Raw genomic sequence first — 12,010 nt, 5'->3', positions numbered from 1 at the left:
GGAGAGGCCGTGTCTTGCCAGATATAAATAAAATATGTACCAGAAAATTACTGTAATAAAATACTATGGGACTAGCAGAAGGATAAATAAACAGATGAGTGGAACAGAAACCAGAACAGAGACCAGAAACAGAACCACACATCTAGTCATTTATATGTGAGGGGGCTACACTTTTAAACTCTGGAAAAAGGATAGATTTTTCAATAAACGACATAGTTAAACATTTAAATAGGTGATTTTGACCCATTTTAAGAAGAGATGTCCCATGGCGCCTAGGTGGCTCAGTCAGTTAAGCCTCCTACTATTGATTTTGGCCCCCGTCATGATCTTATGGTTTGTAAAATTGAGCTTCACATCAGATTCAGTGCTGACAGCTCGGAGCCTGCTTGGGATTCTCTCTCTCTGTCTCTCTCTCTCTCTCTCTCGATCTCTCTGCCCCTCTCCTGCTTGCTCTCTCTCACACAAAATAAATAAATAAACCTAAAAAAAAAAGATGTCGCTTTCACAAAAATCTCAGAGCAAATCTTAGAGCAAAGATTTAATGGTTTTAAAAAGTCAGCCATGGGGTACCTGGCTGGCTCAGTTGGTGGAGCGTATAACTCTTGATCTCAGGATTGTGGGTTCAAGCCCCATGTTGGGTGTAGAGATTACTTAAAAATGAAATCAGCCATAACAAAACAGCAAAACTAAACAGCCAAGAAAATATGCAAGAATATATATTTCTTAAGATTTTTTTTTTTAAGTAATCTCTACACCCAACAGGTGGCTTGAACTCACCACAGAGATGAAGTCATATCTATCAGCTGAGCCAGCCAGGTGCCCCAATGTGAGTATATTTTCATAATCTTATAGACCTTTCCCAGACATTTCAGGAAAAATAAAGACACATAGGAAAATATTGACATATTTGTCTACATAAAAATGTAAATTTTATCGGGGCGCTTTGGTGGCTCAATTGGTTAAGCTTCCAGCTCTTGGTTTTGGCTCAGGTCGTGATCTCAAGGTTTGATTTGATTCATGTGTTAGAGCTCTGCCTCAGGCTCTGCACTGACAGGGTGGAGCCTGCTTGGAATTCTCTCTCTCTCCCTCTTTCCCAATCTCCTGCTCATGCTCTCTCTTTCAAAATAAATAAATAAATAATTTTTAATGCAAATATTATCTATGGAAAAATGCAATAAACCAAGTTAAAAGGCAAATAAAAAGCCAGCAAAGGGGTGCCTGAGTGGCTCAGTCGGTTAAGCGTCCAACTTCCGCTCAGGTCATGATCTCACGGTTTGGTTCCTGAGTTCGAGCCCTGACATGGTCTCTGTGCTGACAGCTCAGAGCCAGGAGCCTGCTTGGATTCCCTCTCTCTGCCCTTCCCCCACCCGCACTCTGTCTCTCTCTCTCTCTCTCAAAAATAAATAAACATTAAAATTTTTTTAATTAAAAAAAAAAGCCAGGAAAAAGCATTTATGACATGTATGAGAGAAAAAGAGTTGATGTTACTAATATTTAAGTCCTAACAAAAATAAATGAACATCCCAATAGATATCTGGACAAAACACATAATATGGCCAATTCATAAAAGAAATATACATGGCCAATAAGGAAACAAAAAGCACTACACCTCACTAATAAAGAAATGAGCATTAAAAAAGCAATGAGCAGACTTACAAGTCTTCAGGAGCTTTCCACTTCTAGTTAGTAATGGTGGCTTCTATTAGACTAATTGTCCACTGATAACAATTATGAATTCTGGACAAAATATAACGGTTTACAAACCAAATGTTTGAAGGAATTCAAGAGCAACCAAAAGTGGGCAGAAACTGAAGGGCATATGATCCTTGAAAAGAAGGGAGGAACGTGGAGTGAGATCCCCGTTTATCCAACTTTTCTCCCAGGTCACTCAGTCTCTGCAGTGTAGGACTCAGCCGGGTGGGGGTGGGGGGGTAGGTGTGGGTGGAGTGGGGGTGGGGATAGATCTCAGGCAAAAAGAGGCCAACATACCCAGCTGAGGAATCAGAGGTCAGAGCCTCAGAACATCTAAAATTGAGGGGAGAATCCCAGAAACAAAGATGTACCAGAGGGAGAACCCCAAGATCTGTGTACAAACTCCTCTGAAATCCTTGGCTGACTCCTACTGCACATGTATAGGGCAAGACTCCAAGGAATCCAGAGGAAGGCAAAAGTTGAATGGAAATTTCAACCGCTGTCCAATGCTAGAGAAACAAAAGTTTGGAGCTCAAATCCTGTCAAGTTAGAGACGCCTGGTAAACATTCTGGCTTTCCGTTGAAACCCCGGAAGGGCCACACCTTAAAAGTAGGGACAACTTCCTGGAATTAAGGACTACATCCTAGGACTAAGGGCAAAATTGAAATAGACCCACTCTAAAAAAGTCTAAAACCAAGCCTTCAGGATCAAAATGATCTGCCTGTGGTTTAAGTTCCTCCAAGAATAACACTTGACATTTGTAAGTGGAAGATCATGAAATTTAGAGTCTTTAAATTGTATGATCCAAAATATTCAGAAGCCATTAAGAATTTGCTGGCCATGCTGAAAAGCAGGAAAATGTGACTCATAATATAGAGGGAAATGGTCACTGGGAGCAGACCAACAGATGATAAAGGTATTGACAATAGCAGACAAGGATTTAAAAATAAGTATTCCAGGGGCACCTAGGTGGCTCAGCCGGTTAGGCATCCAACTATGATTTCAGTTCAGGTCATGATCTCATGGTCTGTGGGTTCGAGCCCCACATTGAGCTCTGAGCTGACAGTGGGAAGCCTGCTTGGGACTGTATCTCCCTCTCTCTTTGCCCCTCCCCCCACTAAATAAATAAACTTTAAAGGAAAGTACATTGAAGAATTTATAAAAAAGATAAACATAAAAAGTAAAGAAATGGGAATTTCATGAGAGATTTTGAAATTCCAAAAAAGAAACCAAGTGTAAATTCTAAAACTAAGCATAAACAATATCTGAAATACTTTATTGCAGAATTTCAGTGACTTGATAAATTAAGTTTGCATATTATAATTTTTAAAGCAATCACTAAAATACAATGCAAAGAGCTGTAGGTAAAATGCGATAAAGGAGATGAAATACAATACTAAAAAAATGTTTGCAATGCTTACAATACTAAAAAATCCTCAGTTGACCCAAAAGAACCCAAGAGAAGTGACACAAAGAACAAATAGGACAAATAATAAACAATAAGATGGAATACTTAAACTCAACCATATAAAAATTACACTAAATAAAAATTATTAAATCCAATTAATTTAAAAGGCAAAGGGTGAAAGGTGGGGGTAGTGAAGGTAGTCAAAATGTACCAACTCATCCACTCGCAAGATGAATGAATAAGTTCTCTGGATGTAATGTACAACATGGTGACTGGTTAACACTACTGTATTGTATATTTGCAAGTTGCTAAGAGAGTACATCTTAAAAGTTCTCACTACCAAACTGAGGGTTGATGGGGGGTGGGAGGGAGGAGAGGGTGGGTGATGGGTATTGAGGAGGGCACCTTTTGGGATGAGCACTGGGTGTTGTATGGAAACCAATTTGTCAATAAATTTCATATATTAAAAAAAAAAAAGAAAAAGAAAATAACTGAGAAGACAATGTATGTTATTAAAGACAATGAGGTAGAAAATTTGGAATAAATAAAAGAGTGTTTCTCTATGCCCAGAGGAAAAAAAAATAAAAAATAAAATAAAAGTTCTCACTACAATAAAAAAATGTATAACTGTGTGAGGTGATGGATGTTAACTAAACTTATTGTGCTGATCATTTCACAATATATACATAGATCAAATCGTAATGTTGCACACCTTAAACTAATACAATGTTATATGTCAATTATTTCTCAATAGAACTGGGAAAACATTAAAAGGCAGAGAGTTCATCTTGGACAATAAAGCAAAACACAACTATCTGTTGTTTATACATAAACTGAAAACAAAATGGAAGCACTGTATCTAAAACCCTAATCATTAAAAAAAAAAAAAAAAACACCTGATAAGGCTCTACTATGATCAAATTAGATTTAAGGCAAGAAGTACTACCATAGATATGGAGTGACATTTCATTATCATTCTTTTTTTTTTTTTTTTTTTTTTTTTTTGAGAGAGAGCATTTGAGCAGAGGTCAGGGGCAGAGAGAGAGGAGGAGAGAGAATCTCAAGCAGGCTCCACACTATCAAAGCAGAGTCAGGCATGGGGCTCAATCCCATGAAGCATGAGATCATGACCTAAGCCAAAATCAAGAATCTGACGCTCAACCCACTGAGCCACCCAGGCGCCCCGGACATTTCATTATCATTCTAAACAATTTGATTCCAATCAGCTTTATTTGCAGTAGCATAGCCACAGTTTTTTCTTCTCATCTCCATCTATTTAATTCCAGGTACCTTAAACCCATCAAGCTTGGTGGGAGAGTCTTGTGGGCTGAATTGTGCCACCCCCCACCCCAAATTCATATGTTCAAGTCCTAACCCTCAGAACCTCAGAATATTTGGAAGTAAGGTCTTTTTTTAAAGTTCTATTTATTTAAGAAATCTCTACACCAGCATGAGCCTCGAACTTACAACCCTGAGATCAAGGGTCACATGCTCCTCTGACTGAGTGAGCCAGGCATCCCAGAGATAGGGTCTTTAAAGAGATAGTTAAGGATAAATGAGGTCATTGGGGTGGACTCTACTCCAGTATGGCTAGTGTCTTTATAAGAAGAGACAATTAGAGGGGGGCTGGGTAGCTCGGTTGGATAAGGGGCTGACTCTTGATTTTGGCTCAGGTCATGATCTACGGTTCATGGGGTTGAGCCCTGCACTATTCTCCTACTGAGTGTAGAGTCGGCTTGGGATTCTCTTTCTCTCTCAAAATAAGTAAATAAACATTAAAAAGAAGAAAAAGAAGAGGCAATTTGGACATAGACACATGCAAAGACCTCATGAAGACAAAGGGGAGAAGACGGTCCCTCTACAAGCCAAAGGAGGAGGCCTCAGGATGGAACTAAGACTGCCAAAACTCTCTCTTCCCTTCCATTCCTGCTTACAATAAATTAGTCCATTATTTCCTGAGTATATCATTTTCTTGAAGTATCGTGTAATATGCAGTCAACACCAACCAACACAAGCTACTAACATATTTTTTTAGACTCTTCTGGAGCTACAAGCTACAAGCTTATCAGGTCACAAGCTTACTAGGTTCATTATCTACCTTCTGAGTAATTGCAGGTGATGGTTTTGCCAACTGTATCAATATGAAACAGCTTCCAAAGTCAGCTTTCTTGTTCCATGAGTTGATCCCTAAGTCAAAGCCACAAGAGTCAGGTTTTTGTTGAGGCACGCTTCATCTCCCAGCATCAGTTTCTGGGTTGATCATAGTATGCTAACTCTCTTCTGGGGGCAGCATCCACAGGCATTCAGAATGGTGGTGCATTTGACACATCATCGTAGGCTGTCCTACAATACAACCTCTAACAAAACTAGCCTGTCCTAAATCCCTGGTAATAGAGCCATTTGCCTTTATACCAGGTAGGTTGGGAAAGCACCAAAATCTACGTGTGGCACACACCCAGGCTGACTTGGAGGAGTTTGTGTTGTGAGGTCTACAGTTCTTATGAACTTATGAGGTGGCCTAGAACTAAAAACACATGTTGGCAGGGCCTAGGGTGACTCCTTGTGCGCTGAGTGTGTTTGTGACAGGATCAAGTGTGCTTTCCTTATTGAGGATGTTGTGAAAGTGTTGAAAGCACAAGCTCAGAGTCAGAAAGCTAAATAAAAAAATGAAGCTTTGTTGAGTAATGAAAAAAAAGGCAACAAAAACAAAAGTACGCTGGATTATGTCAAAATCTTTTTTTAAATTTCTTTAATGTTTTATTCATTTTTGTTCATTCAAAACATTTGAATAAATGTTTTTATTCATTTTATTCATTGGTGGCAAGAGAGAGAGAGAGAGAGAGAGAGCCTGACTTTCTTTCTGAGAGGGGCAGAGAGAGAGGGAGACAGAGGATCCAAAGTGGGCTTCATGCTGACAGCAGAGAGCCCAGATGCAGGGCTCGAACTTACAAACCAGAGATCATGACCTGAGTTGAAGTCAAACATTTAACCAACTGAGCCAGCCAGGTGCCCCAATTATGTCAAAATCTTAATGATATAAGATAACAAAAGTTTATTTCTTGTTCATGTTGTGTATCTATTGCTAGTTGCCAGATCCCTTTCACTTGACTTTCTCACTCTAGGATCTAGGCTGATGGGACCATCACGATCGTGAACATTGCCAGACTCACAAGCAAAGGAATTGTTCTGAAAGGTGACAAATTGGCGACCAGACGCTTTGGTCCTGAAGTGGCACACGTCATTTGATCATAACTGATTGGCCAGAACTAGTCATGTGTTCCCCACTAAAGCACAAGAGGGTAAGAAGTGCAAACAGGCAGGTGCCCTGAAGGTAGAGAGTAGGAAATATTTGGTCAACAGCATCATCCAACTGCATATAAACTGTATAATCAAATGTACTTTAGGTCTGGTGAATAGAGGCCCAACTTTACTAGAGTTGCAGCCCCTGGTAAGCCTATTTGCAGACTTAAGAGGCCCCTGATGAAATTCAACAGCACAAGTGCATACTATGCACCTTCTTCCTAGTCTTTCACCAAAAACCTATGGTGATTTTGCCAGGTACTATGCCAGGTAGAGAGGATTCCCCCCAAACTTTCAGTTACAATTGACCCTCACTCTGAGATAGAACTGATTCCTTGATACTCAGACCACCAACTTGGTCCACTAATCATGGCTTTAATAGCACCAGGTGACAATTGAAGATTTGACCAGTGTCAACGGCAGGTCCTATGAGGCAGCAGACATCAGGGTCATTTCCCCATGGCCTGACTGCCATGGAGCTGCTCCAGGATTTAAAGAGTGTTTATTGTAATAGGAAACTCCAAGTAGAAACCACTGGAGTATCCTTCCAGGCTAAGGAGGTAATGAAAAAGGAAATTGACTCCCTGACTCCTAATGTTTGAGGTTGTTGGAGTTGGGTTTGCCTTGTCTCCTGCACTTGAGCAATTGTTCCCATGCATCATGAAGGATGTATAAAACTAGGGGAAGAGAATCAGTGAGAAGCCAGCAGAACCTCAGATAAAAGGGGAGCAGAGCCAGTGGTACCTGAGGATGGTCAACGACCGGAGACCAAATCCAGAGCATATTCCAGAAAACTCTTTGTGTGGAAAAAGTGAGAAAACTAATCAAGAGCAATAGAAAGAGGAGTGACTGGGGCACCTGGGTGGTTCAGTCAGTTGAGCGTCTGACTTTGGCTCAGGTCACGATCTCGAGGTTTGTGAGTTGGAGCCCCGTGTTGGGCTCTGTGCTGACAGCTCAGAGCCTGGAGCCTGCTTCAGATTCTGTGTCTCTGTCTCTCTCTGTCCCTCCCCCACTCATGCTCTGTCTCTCAAATAAATAAACATTAAAAATTAAAAAAAAAAAGAAAGAAAGAGGAGTGACTTCACAAAGTTAAAAAATAAAATAAAATAAAATGTTTAAAAAAATAAAATAAAATGTGGAAGGACAAGGGGAGTCAGAGTCTTCTCAGGAAATGAGTCTCCTTCTGTAACTGAAAAACCACCTTATATAACCCAATGCATGACAACTCCTTACCAAAATATCTCAATTTTCCCAACTTTTATTCATCATGAATATGTAAAACTTTTGAGACATAGAAGAAATAGTTATGTCTGTGTTCATCTAGTTTATTAATTTAACTACTCATATTTGAAACCATGTATTCTACAAAGTAATATTTCCATCTATAAGTGTTTGGGTTTTTTTATTCCACATTTTGTGAAACAATCCCAGTGTTTTTATGTCCCTTATAGCCTCTTGTTGAGTCACCCAACAGGTTTCTTGAAAAACTCATTTCTCGAGAACAAGCAAAAGCCTTGAGAATTCCAATTCCCTACTTGCCATCAAAAACGTCTCAAGGAAATAAGTTTTCATATGGTACATTTATCATAGGTGGAAATGGGGACCTGCTTGACCCCTCTGTGGAGGTGTGAGGCTGGTGTAACACCCAGGGAACCTTCAAAGCACTGTCTACTAAAGGGTGGGAAAAACAAATGTCCCTGGGACTTGTGACATGGTCACAACAGATTAGGTTATGGACAAAGGATCCATATTGGTTGCTTAGGTTAAAAATAAGGAGGAGATTTGGGGGGAGGGAGCCAAGATGGCAGAACAGCATGGAAGTTTTTGTGTGTCTCGCGTCCATGAAATACAGCCAGACCAATACTAAACCATCCTACACACCTAGAAAAATGATTGGAGGATTAACACAACAATCTGCACAACCTGAACCACAGAATTCAGCAGGTACCTGGCGCAGAGAGGTGAACTTGGAGAGAGAAGCTGCCGATGGGCAGGGAGCCACTTTTGCAGGCGGAGAGAGGACTGGGGGAAGGGAGGAGAATACGGGAAAAGCACCCCTCCCAAAAAGCAGCTGGAGAGAAAGTGGAAAATTGGAAACAGCCGCAGGGACTAAACTGAAAAGGGAGAAAGGAGAAGGTTTAAATTCCATTAAGACTGTAAAAAAGGGGAGCGCAAAGGATGCAACTCCACAGCTCAATACCTGGCAGTGCTCTGGTGGGAAGGGTGAATCCCCAGGAACAGAGTGGGGTCCGGGAGGTTCTCAGGCCACACAGGGAAAAGCGGTTCCACTGCTGGAAGGACATTTGGTATAGACTGTTGAAGCCACCTAGTCCCAGCAGACCCCCGAAAATGGCCACATTCGCTGGAGCTGAACAAGGTCGTTAAGAGTGAAGCCTGGTGCCAGATGTGTGTTGTGATTTCCCATAATCCCTGAAACACTGCTGCTACACAGTCTTGCGAACTTTTTCTGGGACGGGCTGATACCTGGCCGCAGTCTCTGGGCACCGGCAACAGCAGGGTCCAGCGGGCGTTCCTGGGTGCAGCTGACATTCGGCCATTGCTCATTTGGCCATTGTTCGGTGAGACCCTCCCTCAGAGGGCCGGAACGGGTCAAAGCCACAGTCGTTCGGAAGTAAGGGGCTGGGGAAAACAGCCATATCTGAGACAAAACTCGGGAGAGAGGTATCTGCCTGGGGCGTGGTCATGGAGGTGGAAAGGCGGGGAGTGGAGGAGAGCTGAAGATGGAGGACCGGTGCATGATTGCCCATCTGGAAGAACAGACTGGGTGGCTGGGTGACTCCATTTTCACCGCTCCTGAGCATGCGCATACGCACCTACAAGCGCTGCAACAATTCACCCCAGTAGGCTAGCAGCACCATCTAGTGGAGAGCAGAGCCGTTACACTGAGCCCCGCCCAACTGGGCCAAATTCGCTCTTCAAGAGCTCCTGTCTCACCGCCGGCTTAATTTATGGACTATAAAGAGCTATGTAGACTGACTTCTAGGGGAAAACAAAGCAATTTAAGTCCTACTTCAATCTGTTAGCAGGTTCATCTATTCAATTTTCTTTCTTTTTTCTTTTTTCTTTTTCTCTTTTACAATTCTTTTCTTTTTCTTGAATAAAGAGAAAAAATTCATTTTAATTTTCAATTTTTATTAAGAATATCTTTCTTTAATTGTTATTACTATGTTTTTTTACTTTTATATAAATTTTTTCAAATTCTATTTTACTTCCATCAATTTATTTTAGTCTATGACAATGTATTCACTTTTCCAAATTTTCAAACAATTTCTTTTTTCCCCTTTTTTATCTTTTTTTCTCTTTTTCATTTCTTTTTTCTTAAATACAGAAAAATGAAAAAATTCATATTTATTTTTAATTTTTATTAAAAATATTTTTATTTAAGTTTTTTCTACTATATTCTTTACTTTTGTGTATATTTTTTCAAATTCTATTTTACCCCATCATCTCACTTTAGTCTACTTCAGTGTGTTCATTTTTTCAAATTCTCAAACGATTTCCTTCCCTCCCCTTTTTTTTCTCTAATCTGTCAAACCACTTTCTTTTTTTTTTTTATGTTTATTTTTGAGACAGAGAAAGACAGAGCATGAACGGGGAAGGGGCAGAGACAGAGGAAGACACAGAATCGGAAGTGGGCTCCAGGCTCTGAGCCATCAGCCCAGAGCCCAACACAGGGCTCGAACTCACGGACCTCGAGATCGTGACCTGAGCCGAAGTCGGACGCTCAACCGACTGAACCACCCAGGCGCCCCTGTCAAACCACTTTCAACACCCAGACCAAAACACACCTAGGACCTAGCATCATTTGATTTGTGTGTGTGTGTTTAATTTTTAATTTTAATATTTTTTCATATTAATTTTTTTAATTTCAATTTTTCTACCTCATTAATTCCTTTTCTCCCTTCAAAATGACAAAACGAAGGAATTCACCCCAAAAGAAAGAGCACAAAGAAACGACAGCCAGGATTTAACCAACACAGATACAAGCAAGATGTCTGAACCAGAATTTAGAATCATGATAATAAGAATACTAGCTGGAGTAGAAAATAGATTAGAATCCCTTTCTGCAGAGATAAAAGAAGTAAAAAATAGCCAGAATGAAATTAAAAATGCTATAACTGAGCTGCAATCACAGATGGATGCAGCGGCGGCAAGGATGGACGAGGCAGAACAGAGCATCAGAGATATCAAGGACAACCTTATAGAGGACAATGAAGCAGAAAAAAAGAGGGAGATTAAGGCCAAAAAGCACGATTTAAGAATTAGAGAAATCAGTGACTCATTAAAAAGGAACAACATCAGAATCATAGGGGTCCCATAAAAGGAAGAGAGAGAAATAGGGGTAGAAGGGTTATGTGAGCAAATCATAGCAGAAAACTTTCCTAACTTGGGGAAAGACACGTCAAAATCCAGGAAGCACAGAGGACCCCCATTAGATTCAACAAAAACCGACCATCAACAAAGCATATCATAGTCAAATTCACAAAATACTCAGTCAAGGAGAGAATCATGAAAGCAGCAAGGGAAAAAAAGTCCCTAACATACAAGGGAAGACAGATCAGATTTGCAGCAGACTATCCACAGAAACTTGGCAGGCCAGAAAGGAGTGGCAGGATATATTCAATGTGCTGAATCAGAAAAATATGCAGCCAAGAATTCTTTATCCAGCAAGGCTGTCATTCAAAATAGAAGGAGAGATAAAAAGTTTCCCAGACATACAAAAATTAAAGGAGTTTGTGACCACTAAACCAGCCCTGCAAGAAATTTTAAAGGGGACTTTCTGAGGGGAGAAAAGATGGAAAAAAAAATATCTATATCTATATCTATCTATCTATCTATCTATCTATATATCCAAAGCAACAAAAGATTAGAAAGGACCAGAGAACACTACCAGAAACTCCAACTCTATAAGAAACATAATGACAATAAATTCATATCTTTCAGTACTCACTCTAAATGTCAGTGGACTCAATGCTCCAATCAAAAGACATAGGGTAACAGAATGGATAAGAAAATAAGATCCACCTATATGCTGTTTACAAGAGACCCACTTTAGACCTAAAGACACCTTCAGATTGAAAATAAGGGGATGGAGAACCATCTATCATGCTAATAGTCTACAAAAGAAAGCCAGAGTAGCCATACTTATATCAGACAATCTAGACTTTAAAATAAAGACTGTATCAAGAGATGCAGAAGGGCATTATATCATAATCAAGGGGTCTATCCACCAAGAAGACCTAACAATTGTAAACATTTATGTGCCAAATGTGAGAGCACCCAAATATATGAATCAATTAATCATAAACATAGAGAAACTCATTGATAGTAATACCACAATAATAGGAGACTTCAACACCCCACTCACAGCAATGAACAGATCATCTAATAAAAAAATCAACAAGGAAACAATGGCTTTGAATGACACACTGGACCTGATGGGCTTAACAGATATATTCAGAACATTTCATCCTAAAGCAGCAGAATATACATTCTTCTCCAGTACATATGGAACGTTCTCCAGAATAGACCATATACTGGGACACAAATCAGCCCTAAGTAAGTACAAAAAGATCAAGATCATACCA

At 40.1% G+C, this 12,010-nt stretch overlaps 1 pseudogene; it reads left to right on the top strand.

The window, feature by feature from the left end:
- The first annotated feature begins 5,409 nt into the window (after positions 1 to 5,409).
- LOC122493530 lies at positions 5,410 to 5,786 on the top strand (annotated as a pseudogene).
- Positions 5,787 to 12,010: the final 6,224 nt, after the last annotated feature.

Source organism: Prionailurus bengalensis, chromosome D2, assembly GCF_016509475.1.
Source record: "Prionailurus bengalensis isolate Pbe53 chromosome D2, Fcat_Pben_1.1_paternal_pri, whole genome shotgun sequence".
Taxonomy (NCBI): Eukaryota; Metazoa; Chordata; class Mammalia; order Carnivora; family Felidae; genus Prionailurus; species Prionailurus bengalensis.
This window is presented reverse-complemented; position numbering and strand designations above follow the sequence as displayed.